Source organism: Prionailurus bengalensis, chromosome B2, assembly GCF_016509475.1.
Source record: "Prionailurus bengalensis isolate Pbe53 chromosome B2, Fcat_Pben_1.1_paternal_pri, whole genome shotgun sequence".
Classification (NCBI taxonomy): Eukaryota; Metazoa; Chordata; class Mammalia; order Carnivora; family Felidae; genus Prionailurus; species Prionailurus bengalensis.
In genome coordinates this window covers 110,969,658-110,984,666 of record NC_057349.1, presented here as the reverse complement: position 1 = coordinate 110,984,666, position 15,009 = coordinate 110,969,658, and the positions used below count along the sequence as shown (strand labels likewise).

The 15,009-nt window shown below is 35.3% G+C and overlaps 1 protein-coding gene across 1 annotated transcript in view; it reads left to right on the top strand.

Annotated features, from left to right (window-relative positions):
* The window catches only part of TRDN (triadin), a 395,011-nt gene that overhangs the window by 328,544 nt on the left and 51,458 nt on the right, over nt 1–15,009 (top strand). The gene's annotated exons all lie outside the window — the stretch shown is intronic.

Here is a 15,009-nt window from a genome sequence, read left to right as displayed (position 1 = left end):
GTAGCCATCACGGAGACAAATGTTGAATTAGAGGTAGCTGTGGGATATGCGCTTATGTATGATTGTCAAGTATCTGGGGGAAAAATACGGTAGTAGAGGTGGAAATTCCTAGCAAAGATATGCTGGTTTAAACAATGAGAGTTATTGACATCTACCAAGGGAAGTGAGAGAGAAAGACCCAGAACTAAGGCAGCAAAGAACACTAAAGAACACCAAAAAGAATACTAAAATGTAGGAGTGGTTAGAGAAGAAGACCCTGAAGGAGTTAAAAAATTTAAAAAGGAAGGAGAGAATTCTTTAGAAGCTAGAGATATTGTCTCAGAAACCAGGGAGGAAAGAATTTCAAGGAGGAGGAAGCTGTCAAAGTGTCAAATGTGGAAAAAACTCATGGTAAGATAAAGACTGAAAAATATTCATTGGAATGTATAATATGGAGACACTAATGATCTTACAAGTAGTTTTAGTGGAGCTAAATAAGAGGAAAACCAAATTACTATAGTTTGAGGCATTTAGTTGGAGGCCAGGAATTAAGGCCAGAAAATCTACATCGTATACTTTGTCTAAATTGTAGGTTATTATTTTAAAGCCTTGTCTGAAAAAGGGAAAAGTGTGACTTAGGAAAACAGCATGGCATAGTAAAGAGAAAGGAAGATGTGACATCAGAGAAACTGTAGTTTTAAATGGTTCCTAATCTATCAGAGATATAACAGCAACCATCTTTACAACTTCACAGGGTTACAGAATCAATGAAAGTCAATAATGCATGGGAAAATGCTAAAAACTAAGACATACACTAATTCCATTTTTGAAGACCTGAAAGATAAGGGATTTCTGTATGTAATGCCTAAAAGTATTTCATTTTGTTTAATTACCTGTCACCAAGATCAAATCACTTCCTTTCCCATATAGATCTTCTCATTTTTAACTTGTTTACTTGTGTGATATTTCTCCAGTGGCTTATGTGGTACCACTTTTTTTTTTAACTTTTTTGTTTCTTCTTTTTTTATTTAGAGAAACAGAGCAAGCAGGAGAGGGCAGAGAGAGAGAGAGAGAGAGAGAGAGAGAGAGAGAGAGAGAATTCCAAACAGGCTCTACACTCTCTGTGTGGAGCGCAATGCGGGGTTCACCCATGAATTGTAAGATCATGCCTTGAGCTGAAATGAAGAGTCAGGCGCTTAACCAACTGAGCCACCCAGGCACCCCTGTGTGGTATCACTTCTAACCTTAAAACTTTGAACTAAGTCCCTCTTCCTTAAAAACTGTATAATTGTATACAGTTCAGCTAAGAGTATACATCAATAACATTACTGTTATGGAGTTTTTCTTTGTAACTCTAAAGGTTAGAAGGATGTCTTGCAGTATAAGTTATTTCTTGCATTTGTATTTAGCAAAGTGTTTTGCATAGAAGACTAGTTATAATTTTTGGTACATGAAAGAATTTTGAGGTTACGCAAGTCTGGGAAAAGCTCTTGGAATTTATCATACACATGGACACATTAAGGAAGTGTGATAGTAAAGAAACCAGCTGAACCTTTTTTTACCCAATGTTTTTCACCTTTATTCAACCATGGTATCTTTTCTGTAATATAATAGCAGTGTTCAGCTGAATGCACTGTGAGGAATGATGTCTTTTACTTAAAAGATTTGGGGAAGCAATAGAGCAAAGATAATAGAATTTTTTTAAAAAATGAGTGACAACATATATTAAAAAAAGAAAAGAAAAACCAAATGAGAAAGACTGGAGAAAATGTTCAGTTCGCGTCACAATTAGAACAATGAAGATATGTTAACATGTATAATTTACTTATACCCAGGCATTGCTATCTCAAAATTTCATGTTATTTTTCCCATAAATAGGAAGACAGAAAATTTTGTTGTAATTTAATTTGGGGGATAAAAATTATATTAAAATTAGGCTGATATGGAAAATTGAGTAATTGCTAGAAAGTGGCAGTAGTGATAAATACTTCATAAGTATCCCTACAGAGACTCATGTAAATCTCTGAGGCAGCAAGTCAACCACCATTTCTATCATAGGCTAATGTTTATTGAGTAGTCAACAGGTATGTGTCATTATAATATGCTGAGAGGGTTTATTACTGAAAAGAAACAATAGATCAAGAAAACTATAGTGATTTTTACTCTGTTAGTTGAAGGACATTTATTAAATGCCTTGTAATTCAAATCTTGGAAAATGAAAAATAACTAATATTGGTGTAGCAATTAATTAATCAAGAGGATTTATTTACATACATACATAACATAATTTCATCTCATAATGATCTGTGTTTCAGGTTCCATTATTTAGCCCACGTTATAGGCAAGGAAGCTGATACAAAGATCAATTGTTTCCCATGTTACAAAATTCATGGAATAACATGGCTTCTTTCAACACATCGATGACCTCATTCACACACTCAATTTGATTTCTAAGTCAGTGAACAAAAGACTCACAGTGTCTCAAGTTGTCCTCTTTGACTTTAAGGTAACCTAAAATGTAGCATACTTCCTTTTGCCAATATATCCTTGGTATAGTGTACTGCCAAATTTGGAACCTCAAGTATTTTCATCCCAATAATATAGACATGATAGATCAAGGCAAGAGAGGAAGGTGGGTGGAGAACAACAAAACAAAACAAAACACCTCAAATGGTGGTACTCTTATTTTGAATTGTAAACTTAAAGTAATCCTTGGATAACAATTCTAGATGATATTAATAACAAAGCAGGGCAGTGTACCTTATGTTGTTTAGGGCAGGGATTTTGCTGGTTTATTTCATGTATTTCCTGTGCCTAAAACAGTTCCTGGCATATAGTAAGAGCTCAGTAAATGGTTCTGAATGAACAAATGAGTAAGAGTTTAATTATATGGTCAAATGGATCTGAAAGCCTGTTTCCTAATTTGTTAAATGGAAAGATTGACCTTACAAGGTTTACTATAAATGTTAAAATATTTTTTAAATGTTTAGCATGGTTCTTGGCACAAAATAAACATTTAACATGTTATCTATAAATTAGATTAATAAATATGGGAAACAACCGCTTTCCAGAATTAAATTTGCTACAGCCTTTAAAAATCTGAGACACATTCATTGGCCATTTGGCTTCCCAAAATGAAAACAATTTTTGTTTTGCGGTAAAACAATATAACCTTTTCATGCTTAGCTTTTGATTAACCACTTCTGTACTAAAATCTTATTTTTTTTTCTATTTTTAATGGTGATTTGAGTATTAGAGTCTTTATTTTTATTTTTATTGTTTTTAGTTCTATCTTCTAAAGATTGGGAGATCTATTTTTTAGCCAATTCAATCAAGCAAGCATAATTCCATTAGTAGCTTCTGAATCAGTCTATGACAGGTATAACTTTTCTCAGCTGACTTAAAGGAGAGACACAGGGTCTGTGGATCCTGGAGAAGTTGCCTCTATTATGAAAAATAAAGAATACAATAGTTTCTTTTAACATTTCTAAATGCTACTTATGCATTAGTATAGCCAACATTAGTGTAAACAAAGAATTATTAGCCACTATTAGATATGTCATCTTTTTCAGAGATTTCTTCAACAGTATATATTTTAGAATCTTCCAAAAGTCATAATTTTTAGTTTTCAGGCCTTCCTCAGAATGATTGTCTTCCTTCTGTAGTTTATGGGAATCAAGAAATGCTCTTTTTTTGCCCTTTATAATAAAATTTTCATTGAAAATCCTCTTTTTTCATTTCAATCCAATCAGAAAACCAATTGAGGAAGGTGGTAATGAGACTTGGATTTAGATGTTTCAGGGTGGCAAAAGCAATTTACTACAGAAGGCTTTATAACTTGTCATAGAAGAAGTTGATGGTCTGGCTCTTCTAAATTAAAATAAAACTCAGAAGCTCTTTAGATACTTGCCTGTTAAGAAGTCAACTCTTTTAGAAAGATTTCTGTTTCCAGGCTAATTTGTGAGTTATTCTGACAAAATATTGCAAAATTTACAAGATCCAGTTCCCTCATGTTAATGTCCTGTTTAGTTTATATCTTCTTTGCTATTCTAAAATATGCTGGTTTCATAGTTATTTGAACCTATTCTCAATCCCTTCTTTTGTTTCTCCTATGCCTACACATGCTTTTATACTATTTGTAAGGTAAAATATATTATCCAGTTTTCAAAACTATGTTCTTAGGTCAAATATACTTTGTGGTTTTTCAGTTTAATGGATCAACACAACATCCATGCATGGGAATATTTCTCAAGCCTGTGATGAAGTGTTTCACACTTGTAAGATGTTTAAAAGAGGTTGATATTTAATAATTGAATCATATTCCAGGAAAAAATGTTTCAGATGCCTCTTGTAGACAAACATGAGGTATCTTTTCCTTTCTTTCATATGCTATTCAAATTTAACTCTCAATAACACAGAACATCTTGAGAAAGAAATATGGTACTATTTACTTGACTGTAGAAGAAACAAAGAAAAGAAAGAAAAGAAAAAAGAAAAGAAAAGAAAAAAGAAAAGAAAAAAGAAGGAAAGGAAAGGAAAAGAAAAGAAAGGAAATGAAAGGAAAGGAAAGGAAAGGAAAAAAGAAAAGAGAAGAGAAAGAAAAGAAAAATAATATTAACTACCATCTCTTTTATTCTCACCTTTCTAGTTTCAGAACATAATATTCTCAAGCTCAGGAACTGAGATTGATGTGACCAATAATAAACATAGCAGAAATAATGGTTTCTTTGGGCCCATGCCTTACAACTTTAGACAAGCCCATCAAAATTTAGACATTTTACTTAGTTTTCCTTCTCATAAACCCTCCATCCCCATCCCTTGCTCTAATCAATGCCTTGACTTTTAAGATAAGGATTCAGCATGGCAAATGCCCATTTCTTATTATCTCATTTCTTTCCTAAGACTCACTTAAAGTATCAGAATGTGATGCAGTAGAGTTTAGGGTAATATAGTTTAGTAAGTCTTAATAATTAAAATATGCTTGGGCCAGATGGTGCCAATCAATTGAAAATGATCAGGAATGTCTATTATATTCCAGGCCAAAACTACTCAAGAGTAAACATAATATAATTTTACTACATCTAAACATAATATGATTTTGTCCTTTTCATCGGTGAAATAGCCATAACCAACATTAATGAGAAATTCTGTACACAAACTTTCACGTTTTATTTTTACATATCCTGAAGCAAGATGATCACAACACAAATTTGAAAAACCTCCTATGTAGAGGAAAAAATGGAAAATTTCTTCTGATGGTATGTTTCAATGAAGGCCCATAGAATTAAAAGAACTCTCTCTTTTCTGCAAGCCCTTTTAAAATGTTTTAGCAGCATCTTCAGTGAGTCATTAGGGGAGTATGTTTAGTTGAATGCATTACTCAATAGAGTAACTCTCCATTTATATAGAGTTGTCACTTGTTCATTAAAGACAATGATTGTTGACACTGTGAGACAATGCACAAGTACTAAGAACACAAAGATGATAGTTTCATTGCTGTCCCTGACTAGTGAATTTCACAATTTATTTGTCGAAGACAAATGAGTAAATAATTACAAAGTATTGCAAATAATTACAGTGTACAGAGATGATGGCTTTCAAACGATGCTGAGAGTACAGATTAGGGGCATCTAACTCATCCTGGAAAGAGATCAGGAAAGGCATCCAGAGGGAGACAACAGCTGAACTGAGACTTGACAAATGAGCATGGTATGGTAAAAAGATGCAAGAAGAGGGCAAAAACATCAGGTGATATGAGAGGGTATGAAAATGATATATTTGAGGCTCTAATAGAAACAGAAACTGAGAAGGAAATGAACTAGTGGAAGTACACTCAAGATATATTTAGAAAAGGGAATCAACAGGACTCTGTTAACAGCTGAATAGGGAGGGCAAAGCATGGAGAAGAATTGTGGATGATTTTCAGCCTCCTGGTTGGAATTGTAGATGGAATGTAGAATCATTTACCATTATAGGGAATTGTGTTTGGAAGAGAAAAAGCTTTTACTTTCGGAAGTTCAGTATGTGGGTCAATAATGGAGTAAGACCATTTATCCCTTATCTTCTTTTGTCTCTGAACTTTTTAAAGTATATGTGTGATATCCAGAACTGATATCTTTTTCTATGCCCTTAACGAGAGGTACACCAAATCTAATTTCTATGACTGTCACCAGAATTGCACCCATCCATAAGAATCTGTTTTTTCAATTAATAGGTAAGCCTTAGAGGCTAAGTATTCTTAGAAGACTGAAGTGCTGAGCAGGCACTAAATGCTGAGTCATTGCTTGCTGAATGAATGACTGAATAGTTGAATGATCATGGTGTGTTCTCAGTGTTATATTGTTTCCTATCAATAAAAAAAAGGACTTCTAAGTAATGATCTGATTAACTTCTTCTATCTTTCTATTAGTTCTCTGAAAATTTCCCCTAATCTATTACAACTAATCATGGTGCAAACAAAACATTTGCTGCTAACAGTTTAATCAACATCATGAAGGAGAAGGACCCAAAGTTGCCATTCATGTGAGGCAAAATACACATAACTGAGAGGGTTTGTGAGAACACAGTGGTCAAGGGTAGATGCTTGAATAACAAAAAAGTTTCCATAGAAATTTATTGTAATACAGCCTCAATAAATTTAGCTTAATTGGAATCTAGAAAATTTAGCATGATGCAAACAAAACCAACGAAGATGAAAAAGTCATTTCTGTATATGAATTTCACTAGGTTCATGTATCTAAGAGGCCATATGACCACAAATCTTAATACAGTAGACCTTAAAGGACTTTCTAAATACTATCTAATTATATTGCCAAATACTTCTGCTTTTAAAATTAAAAGATACCATAAATGATATTTTTACTTCTTAGTACCAGACTGCATTTTTATTGGTCCTAACATAAAATAAAAATTCTTCTCAAAATTTAGTTCGAATTGTCAGTGGCAATTCTTGCTTACCAAGTAGCTTTTAGAAGATTAAAGGGCAATGTTACTTTAACAATTTCCTTAGTATATATAAATGTAGACATGCTATTTATTATTTTATGTAATTTTAAACTGCATTGATTCTATATTCATGTGTCTAATATTGCAGAATATTTTTGACTCATTGTTTTCCTCTTCCTTCCTTTTTTGTTCATTGAACATGACCAGTTTTTTAAGTCAATGCATAGTAAAAGCAGAAATGGAAAATATTACATTGATAATTTCATTTGTTTTAATAAAATTTAAGAAACTTAGAAAATACAAAAAATACAAAAGCTATATTAAAAATTTCTGTTATATGAATTTCATTTCATATCACGTCCTTTATAGAACTCAATCACAAATATCTCAATACAATATTACTGTCATCTATATTGAAAAGTTGACACACTAGAATCAACATAAGCATGTTCTGTTTTTAACTTTATCCATTTATGTCTCAGTAGATTTAAACCTTTCTCTTTGACTCTAATTAAGCCTTATTTGCTGAAATGACACACAATTAGCTGGAACTTAAAATTGCAAAAAAAATAGTCAGATTTTGTTAAATGAATACTACTAACAAATGTAGTCATGATTCTCAAACAGAGGTTCTCAAATTTCAACATGTGTCTGATATGCCTGGAGCGCTGGGCTCACCCCTAGAGTTTATGATTCTGGAGGTCAGGGATGGGGTTGAACATGTACATTTATAATAAGTTTCCAGGTTATGTTATTGTTTGAGAACCACTACTTTATAGAATTCTTCTCCAACAAGCAATCTACAGTGTTCTTACACTTATTGCAGTCTAAATGCGGATCTAAAGGAATCTGTAGGCTTAAACGACATACAAATGCACTTTATTCATTCATATATATGCAGCTGTGTTTTCTTGTAAAGTCTCATCAGATTTTAAACTGGTACAATATTGTCTTGTAACTGAATGTATGAGATCATGAAACTGAGAATGAAAAAAGCTAAAGAACATGTAGGAGTAATATTAGCAAAATTGTGGTATAGAAATTTCTAGTGTCCATTCCCTCCCCAAAACATCAATTTGAACAACAATCTGTATGCAAAAATACTCTCACAAGAACTAAGGATTCCAGGTGAGGAAATATAGCACCTGCATGAATAACAGAAATTTTAAAAAAAGACAATTGAGGAAGGTAAGAATAGATTCACATTACCCCCACCCCCTCTGCCAAACCTGGGCAGCTTACCACAAAAGAGACACCCTCTCTGTAGGAGAAGGAGAGTGAAGAGAGCACCCAACTTCACTGCAGACCCCAGTTGGCCTTTGCCAGCACCAGGCTGACTCTCAAGGGCCAAAATGGCTCCCATGGTACTAGGCTCCCAGCCCACCCTGGCATTGACCAGTTCCCACAGCCTGAGGGCAGCAAGCATGGTACAAGATTCCCAGTAAGTTCTCATGAACTTGCTGCTGGCCCATCCCACCACCAGCCAGCTCCCACAGACCCCATGATCCCAGCCTGCCCCAGCACCAACCTGGCACTTGTAGCCTCAAGGTCTAAGCAAGTTTCCATCGACCAAGATTCCCGGGCTGATCCCAAGCCATATAATCTCCAGTAGACCCAAGTCCCAACTGGGCTTCTATGAACCCAACCCCTTGCCCTGCCCCAGGACCAGGTCATCTTTTGTGGCCTTCTAAGATCCCAGGTTTTAGACTGGCTCTCACAACCTAGGCTCCTGTCCTGCCCCAGGACCAGGCCAGCCCACATGGCCCAAGCCTCTAGGCTGGCTTCTGTAAAAACAGACTCCCAAACTGTCCCAGCACTGGGCCAGTCCCCAAGACCCAGTCGCCAGGCCCTTCCCTGTGGCCCTTGGCATATCAGCCCCTGCAGATCCAGGCACTAGGCTATTCCCCATGGACCCAAACACAAGGCCTGCCCACCTGCTGATCCAGGCACCAGATCTGCCTGCCCAAGGTCACCATGAGGTGGCACACCCTGAATCTCTGGATGAGCTGACTGGTGTGAAGCTTTGCCTGCCAAAGCCAGTCTGTAAAGATTGGAAGGAGCATTTACTTGCTCAAATATGCACATATCAACATAGAGACCCAAGGATCACAAATAATCAGGGAAACATGACACCACTAAAGGAAATAAAGCTTCCATAACTGACCCTAAGGTTATGGAGATCTATGAATTAACTGACAAAGAATTCAGAATAATCCTCTTAAAGAAATTCAGTGAACTACAAGAAATTAGAGACAACTAAATAAAATTGGGAAAACAATACATGAATAAAATGAGAAGTTTGAGAAAGAAATAGAAACCATGAAAAACAACAAAACAGAGATCTCAGAGTAGAAGAATACACTGACTAAACTGGAGCATCCAATACAGAGCTTCAATAACAGACTGGACCAAACAGAAGAAGGAATTAGTGAATGAAAAATAACAGGTCACTTACAATCATCCAGTCAGATGAGGAAAAAGAAAGGAGAATGAAAAACAGTGAAGAAAGCCCTGTGAATTATGGAATACTATTAAAAGAAACAACCTAAGCATTATTGGAGTGTCAGAAGGAGATGATAGCAAGAAGGGACAAAAGTTTATTTAAAGAAATAATGGATGGAGTGCCTGGGTGGCTCAGTCAGTTAAGCACCCAACTCTTTGTTTCAGCTTAGGTCATGATCTCATGGTTTGTGAATTCAAGCCCCACATCAGGCTCCGTGCTGACAGTGCAGAGCCTGCTTGAGATTCTTTCTCTCTCTCTCTCTCTCTCTCTCTGCCCCTCCCCCTTTCACTCTGTCTGTCTCTCTCTCAAAAATAAATAAGTAAACTTAAAAAAAATTATAAAAAAAAGAAATAACGGTTGAAAACATCCCAAATCTGGGGAGAGATTTGGACATTCAGGTTCCTGAAGCTAATAGGTCACCTCACTTAATACCATAGTTGCTAAGACAGCCAATCTCAAATGTTATCATCACACACACACAAAAGTAATAAATATGTGAGGTGATGGATGTATTAGCTAAACTTTATTATGATAATTGTTTCACACTACATATGTGTATGAAACCATCAAATCATACACCTTAAACTTACATATGTAATGTGTCAGTTATATCTCAAAAAATACTTAGATTTTAGTGGTGAGATTTCATTGTCAAGGCTTCTTAGCCTACTCTCTCTGTGCTTTGTATCCACTGAGTATTAACAAGTCATTAAAACATTGTCTCATAGGTACTCTATCTTGGCAAATCTTGATTTTATCCCTCTAGGACAATAGTTCCCACACCTAAGTGGTCACTAAATTCACCTGAGAAAGCCTGCTCCAGGAACCCCAGTTTGGGAATTACTGCTCTAGGACCTAGATTGACAAGGATATCTCAGAGGGAAAATGTATAGAAACATAACACACATATAGCCTGGATGGTTTGTGAAGCCAGGTATGTTTATTTTGGAAAACAAGAAAGTATTTGGGATGATTTACAAGATTTATCCAGTTTTAAAGTTCGCTCATTATAGGGTGTAAAACTTACAAGGTCCTTCTGCTCTTATATCCAAACTCTTATCTTGTATTGAAATTTAATGGTCTTATTTAATGATACTCTCTATTACATCATCTAAGTAAAAAATTTCCAAGATTTTCACATGTATTATGTGTCTAAAATAGTGTTACATCTAACCATTTTACAAAATTCAAATGTTATGATATTCATCTGAATTGTCCTGACTAAACTAAAGTATAATAAATCCATATCGAGGGAACTAATTTGCTCATTAGATCCAGTAATAAGGCAATTTCTGTGGCATTCATCAAATTATGATTTTTTGAGTAAATTCATGAAAGTTCAGTTTCCTACTTCTGCTTGTGAATTTTACTTTTCTTACTTTTAAAATTTAAAGTCTAGGGGCACCTGGGTGGCTGAGTTTGTTAAGTGTATGAGTCTTGATTTTGGCTGAGGTCATGATCTCAGGATACGATTCATGAGATCAAGCCCTACCTCAGGCTCCACACTGACAGTGTGGAGGCTGCTTGGGATTCACTCCCTCCCTCTCTCTGCTCCTCCCTCACTTGTGAGTGTGTGTGTGTGTGTGTGTGCACATGTGATCTCTCTCTCTCTCTCAAAATAAATAAACTTAAAAAAATAAAATAAAATTTAAAGTTTAAGTGACCCCATAATAGGTAGGCTTTAGGACACTCTTGACTGGTTTGGGAGTGTATCTATCATATTGTAGAGGTGGTTGGAGAGTTTAAGATAAATACAGTGCATGGATAAAGCTACTTCATTAATGAATTAAGATAGTAATTAGACATATATGCTTAAGATATGTTAAAGCTATTTGTGGACATGTGAATCAGAAAGATCATTAAATGAGGGGCGCCTGGGTGGCTCAATCAGTTATGCACCTGACTTCAGCTCAGGTCATGATCTCAGAGTTGGTAAGTTCTAGCCCCAGGTCAGGCTCTGTGCTGACAACTCAGAGCCTCGAGTCTGCTTCAGATTCTGTGTCTCCCTCTCTCTCTCTGCTCCTCTCCTACTCATGTTTTGTCTCTGTCTCTCAAAAATAAACATTAAAAAATTTTTAAAAAGAAAGAGCACTAAATGAAATTATTCCATTATTGATCAATGTTAAACAATTAATAAATTTTGAGAGAATTTGTTATGAAGCAGATTACTTAAAAGCCTTTATTGATATCACTCATGTAAACAATTCCTGGGCCAGAATTGTTATTACACTAACCTATATAGATCTATGTTCAATGCAGACCTTTGGCTATTGATACATACACAAAACCTGAACTTTAATATTTCTTTGAGAGTCAAAAATCTGTACAAGTAATTTATTGGTATATTAGGTAATAATTTTACTGCATCAGAAATAATTTATTAACACATAAAATAATAATTAGATATATCAGAAAATACAATAACAAGTCACATAACAGAGGGATGTGTATTAGTCTCTTTCCTTCGTTTTTGTTATTTGTGTTTTTCTTTGTTTGGTTATTTGTGGGGTTTTTCCCTGTATCTTAAAGAATTGATACCGGTTGAGCAAGGCATGTTTGTTCCTCATTGTAGAAAACATAGAAAACATATGTGACTACTGAAGATGACACAGTTCTAGGGTCATGAACTAGAGTTGGATATCAGGAGCAATTGAGACTGCTACCTAGTTGTTGCAGGAATGACTTAAGATTTATTATTCAAATCCCATTCAATATTTAACAGGCTTACAGTAAATAGCTTTTACTGCAATTGCCTCAATCATTTAAAAGTAACAAGTTAATCTTGAAGAGAATGTCAAATGAGGTGTGACTTAAAGTTAGCAATTCTATTCATTAGGACTTTATGGACTGAACATTTGGTTATATGCATTTACTTTTTTTCAAGTTCAAGGTACCATTGCTAGGGATAACTTTGTTCCTTTAGCTAACTTACCCATTTGGGGTAGAATAATGGTCCTTTCTTAGATCAGCCTCTAACCTGGCAGCAGCAATGGTCTCACAGCCTTATAGTGAGGCATGTACCCCAGCAGGCTTCTGGTGAGAAGCTCCCAGTCCCAAGTTGCACTCAACTGCTGGTATAGAATAGGAGGTATTCATTTAATTTAGTCAATATACATTTATTGATAAATTCCAATATATCAGGAACCATGCTAAGATTTGGAAGCACTACAATCCTTGTATATATGGAAGTTATAGGATATTAGAGGAGATAATAAAGTAAACAGACATTGATACAGTATATATATATATATATATATAGAGAGAGAGAGAGAGAGAGAGAATACTATTGGAATATGAAAGGTACACCCAACCCAACTCAGTCTGAGGGATTAAGGGAAAGCTATCTAGAGCAGCTTATTTTTTTTGGATAATATCTGAATAATAGATGAGATTTAGCCAAACTAAAAAGGAGGAAGGATGTTCTAGATAGAGAGATCAACATATAAGAAAGCCCAGAGACAAAAGACACCTTAATTTGGTGTTTAGAAATACATTCCTTCAGTATGCCTTGAATAGAGAGTGCAAAATGGTGAAGAGAGAGAAAAGGGTAATGAGATATGTAGCAGTTAGATTCATCACTAATCCCACTGACCAGGCAGAGGCAGTTGGAGTTCACAAAGATGGTACATGCTTTAGGCTGAGATGTGATATGTCAAATGACCACACGTACATTCTAGAAAATTGAGTGAGGGGAGAAAGCCTATGTTTTCATAACCAGTTTGGATATTCTTGGTAATTATGAAGAGAAGCAGTAGTGGACTAGACTAAAGTACTGGCATAGTGTACTTGTTGCCTAGGGCTGTGGTAACAAGCACCACAAACTGGATGGCTTGAAATAACAAAAAATTATTCTAGAGAGAGAAGCCCAAAATCAAGCACAGGCAGAGCCATGTGCTCTTTGAAGGTTTGGAGGAGAATCTGTTCCATACCTTTCCCTTAGCTTCTGGAATTGCCAGCAAAACTTGGTGTTCCTTGGCTTGCAAAAACATCATTCAAATCTTTGCCTCTGTCACCACAGAGGTATTCTCCTTGTGTGTCTTCACATTATCTTCTCTCTATGTAAGTCAATTTCTGTATCTCTACTCCTCTTGTAAGGGCACCAGTCAGATTAGGATCCACCCTACCTAATGACGTTATCTTAATTATACCCGCAAAAACCCTATTTCCAAATAATGTCACAGTCACAAGATACTGAGCCTTAGGACTTCAACTTAACTTTTTAAAAATTTTTTTAAATATATTTTTGTTTTTGAGAGAGACAGCACAAGTGGGGGAGGGGGAGAGAGCCTGCCAAAGGGGAGACACAGCCTGCCAAAGCAGACTCCAGGCTCTGAGCTGTCAGCACAGAGCCTGATGTGGGACTTGAACTCAGAAATGGCAAGATCATGACCTAGGCTGAAGTAGGACACTCAACTGACTGAGCCACTCAGGTGCCCCACTGAGGGAACACAATGAAATCCATAAGGCATGATGGAAAGAGAACAGCAGAATAATTAGATGTTATGAGCTACAATTGAAATTGACTTGGAAATAAATATATATGGGAGAGGACATGTAAAAACCAACTCTAAAATTCAGATTTCATAATTAAATGCTTTGTGGAAGTAAATAGTTGCTCAGTGTTTATCACAACCTGATTGTAGGAATGAGTAGAACTTTTAAGTAAAGATTTCTTAATTTGGCATGGCTCCAAGTACATAATTGAACAACCTTATATTTGCATACAATTTGTGTGTGCTTGCATTTTTGTGTTTTTAATTGTATTCATGTATGTTTCCTAGAATTATGTCAATAGGTTTATTAGATTCTCAAAAAGGAACATGACCGTTCAATACTCCAAATGTCACTATGTATAGTCTTGGTAACTTTGCTTTTATCCTTAAATTTAGGCAGAGTGCATAGCTGTATACCTGAGCCACACTGGTTGGGCTTGAGCCAAAGCAACATTTCTCTTATTGAACTCTGCTTAGTTCATGGTTTAGAGGGTGGAACTCTCTGAAAATTATTACATATTTAGGGTAGGTTTGTTGTTTTTTTTTTAATGTTGTTTACTACATTAGACTATATTAGAGTTTTTTCCCCCCTGAGAACACATGAAATAAACTTATCTCAGGTAACAATACCAAGAATAGTTATACCAGGAATTCTTTTTAGAAACTATTTGTTGATACTTTAAAACATTGTAAATTTTATCATTGATTACATTTTTGATCTTTGCCTGAGTACTAGAAAGCTGAGAAGTGGATTGTCATGCCAAAAGCAAGAAAATAGGTAGTAACTTGAACACAAATTTTGCGTGCTAACGTAATTCCTGAATTCATATATTTTCTTACTTTCAATTTTCTTGACTCACTTCTCCATTTATTTACCTTCTCCTATTCTCATTGTTTCATTTATTTACCAAATGAACAAATAATAAGGGAGTTCCTACCATGTAACTATATATTAGGTATTGCACCAATTCCCTGGATCCAATGATGGATAAACATGATCTCTGTTTTCAAATACCTCAGTCTAGAAGGGAAGTATTTATTCAAGTTAATATTTACATTAGATTGTGATTAACATTATCAAAGATCTAA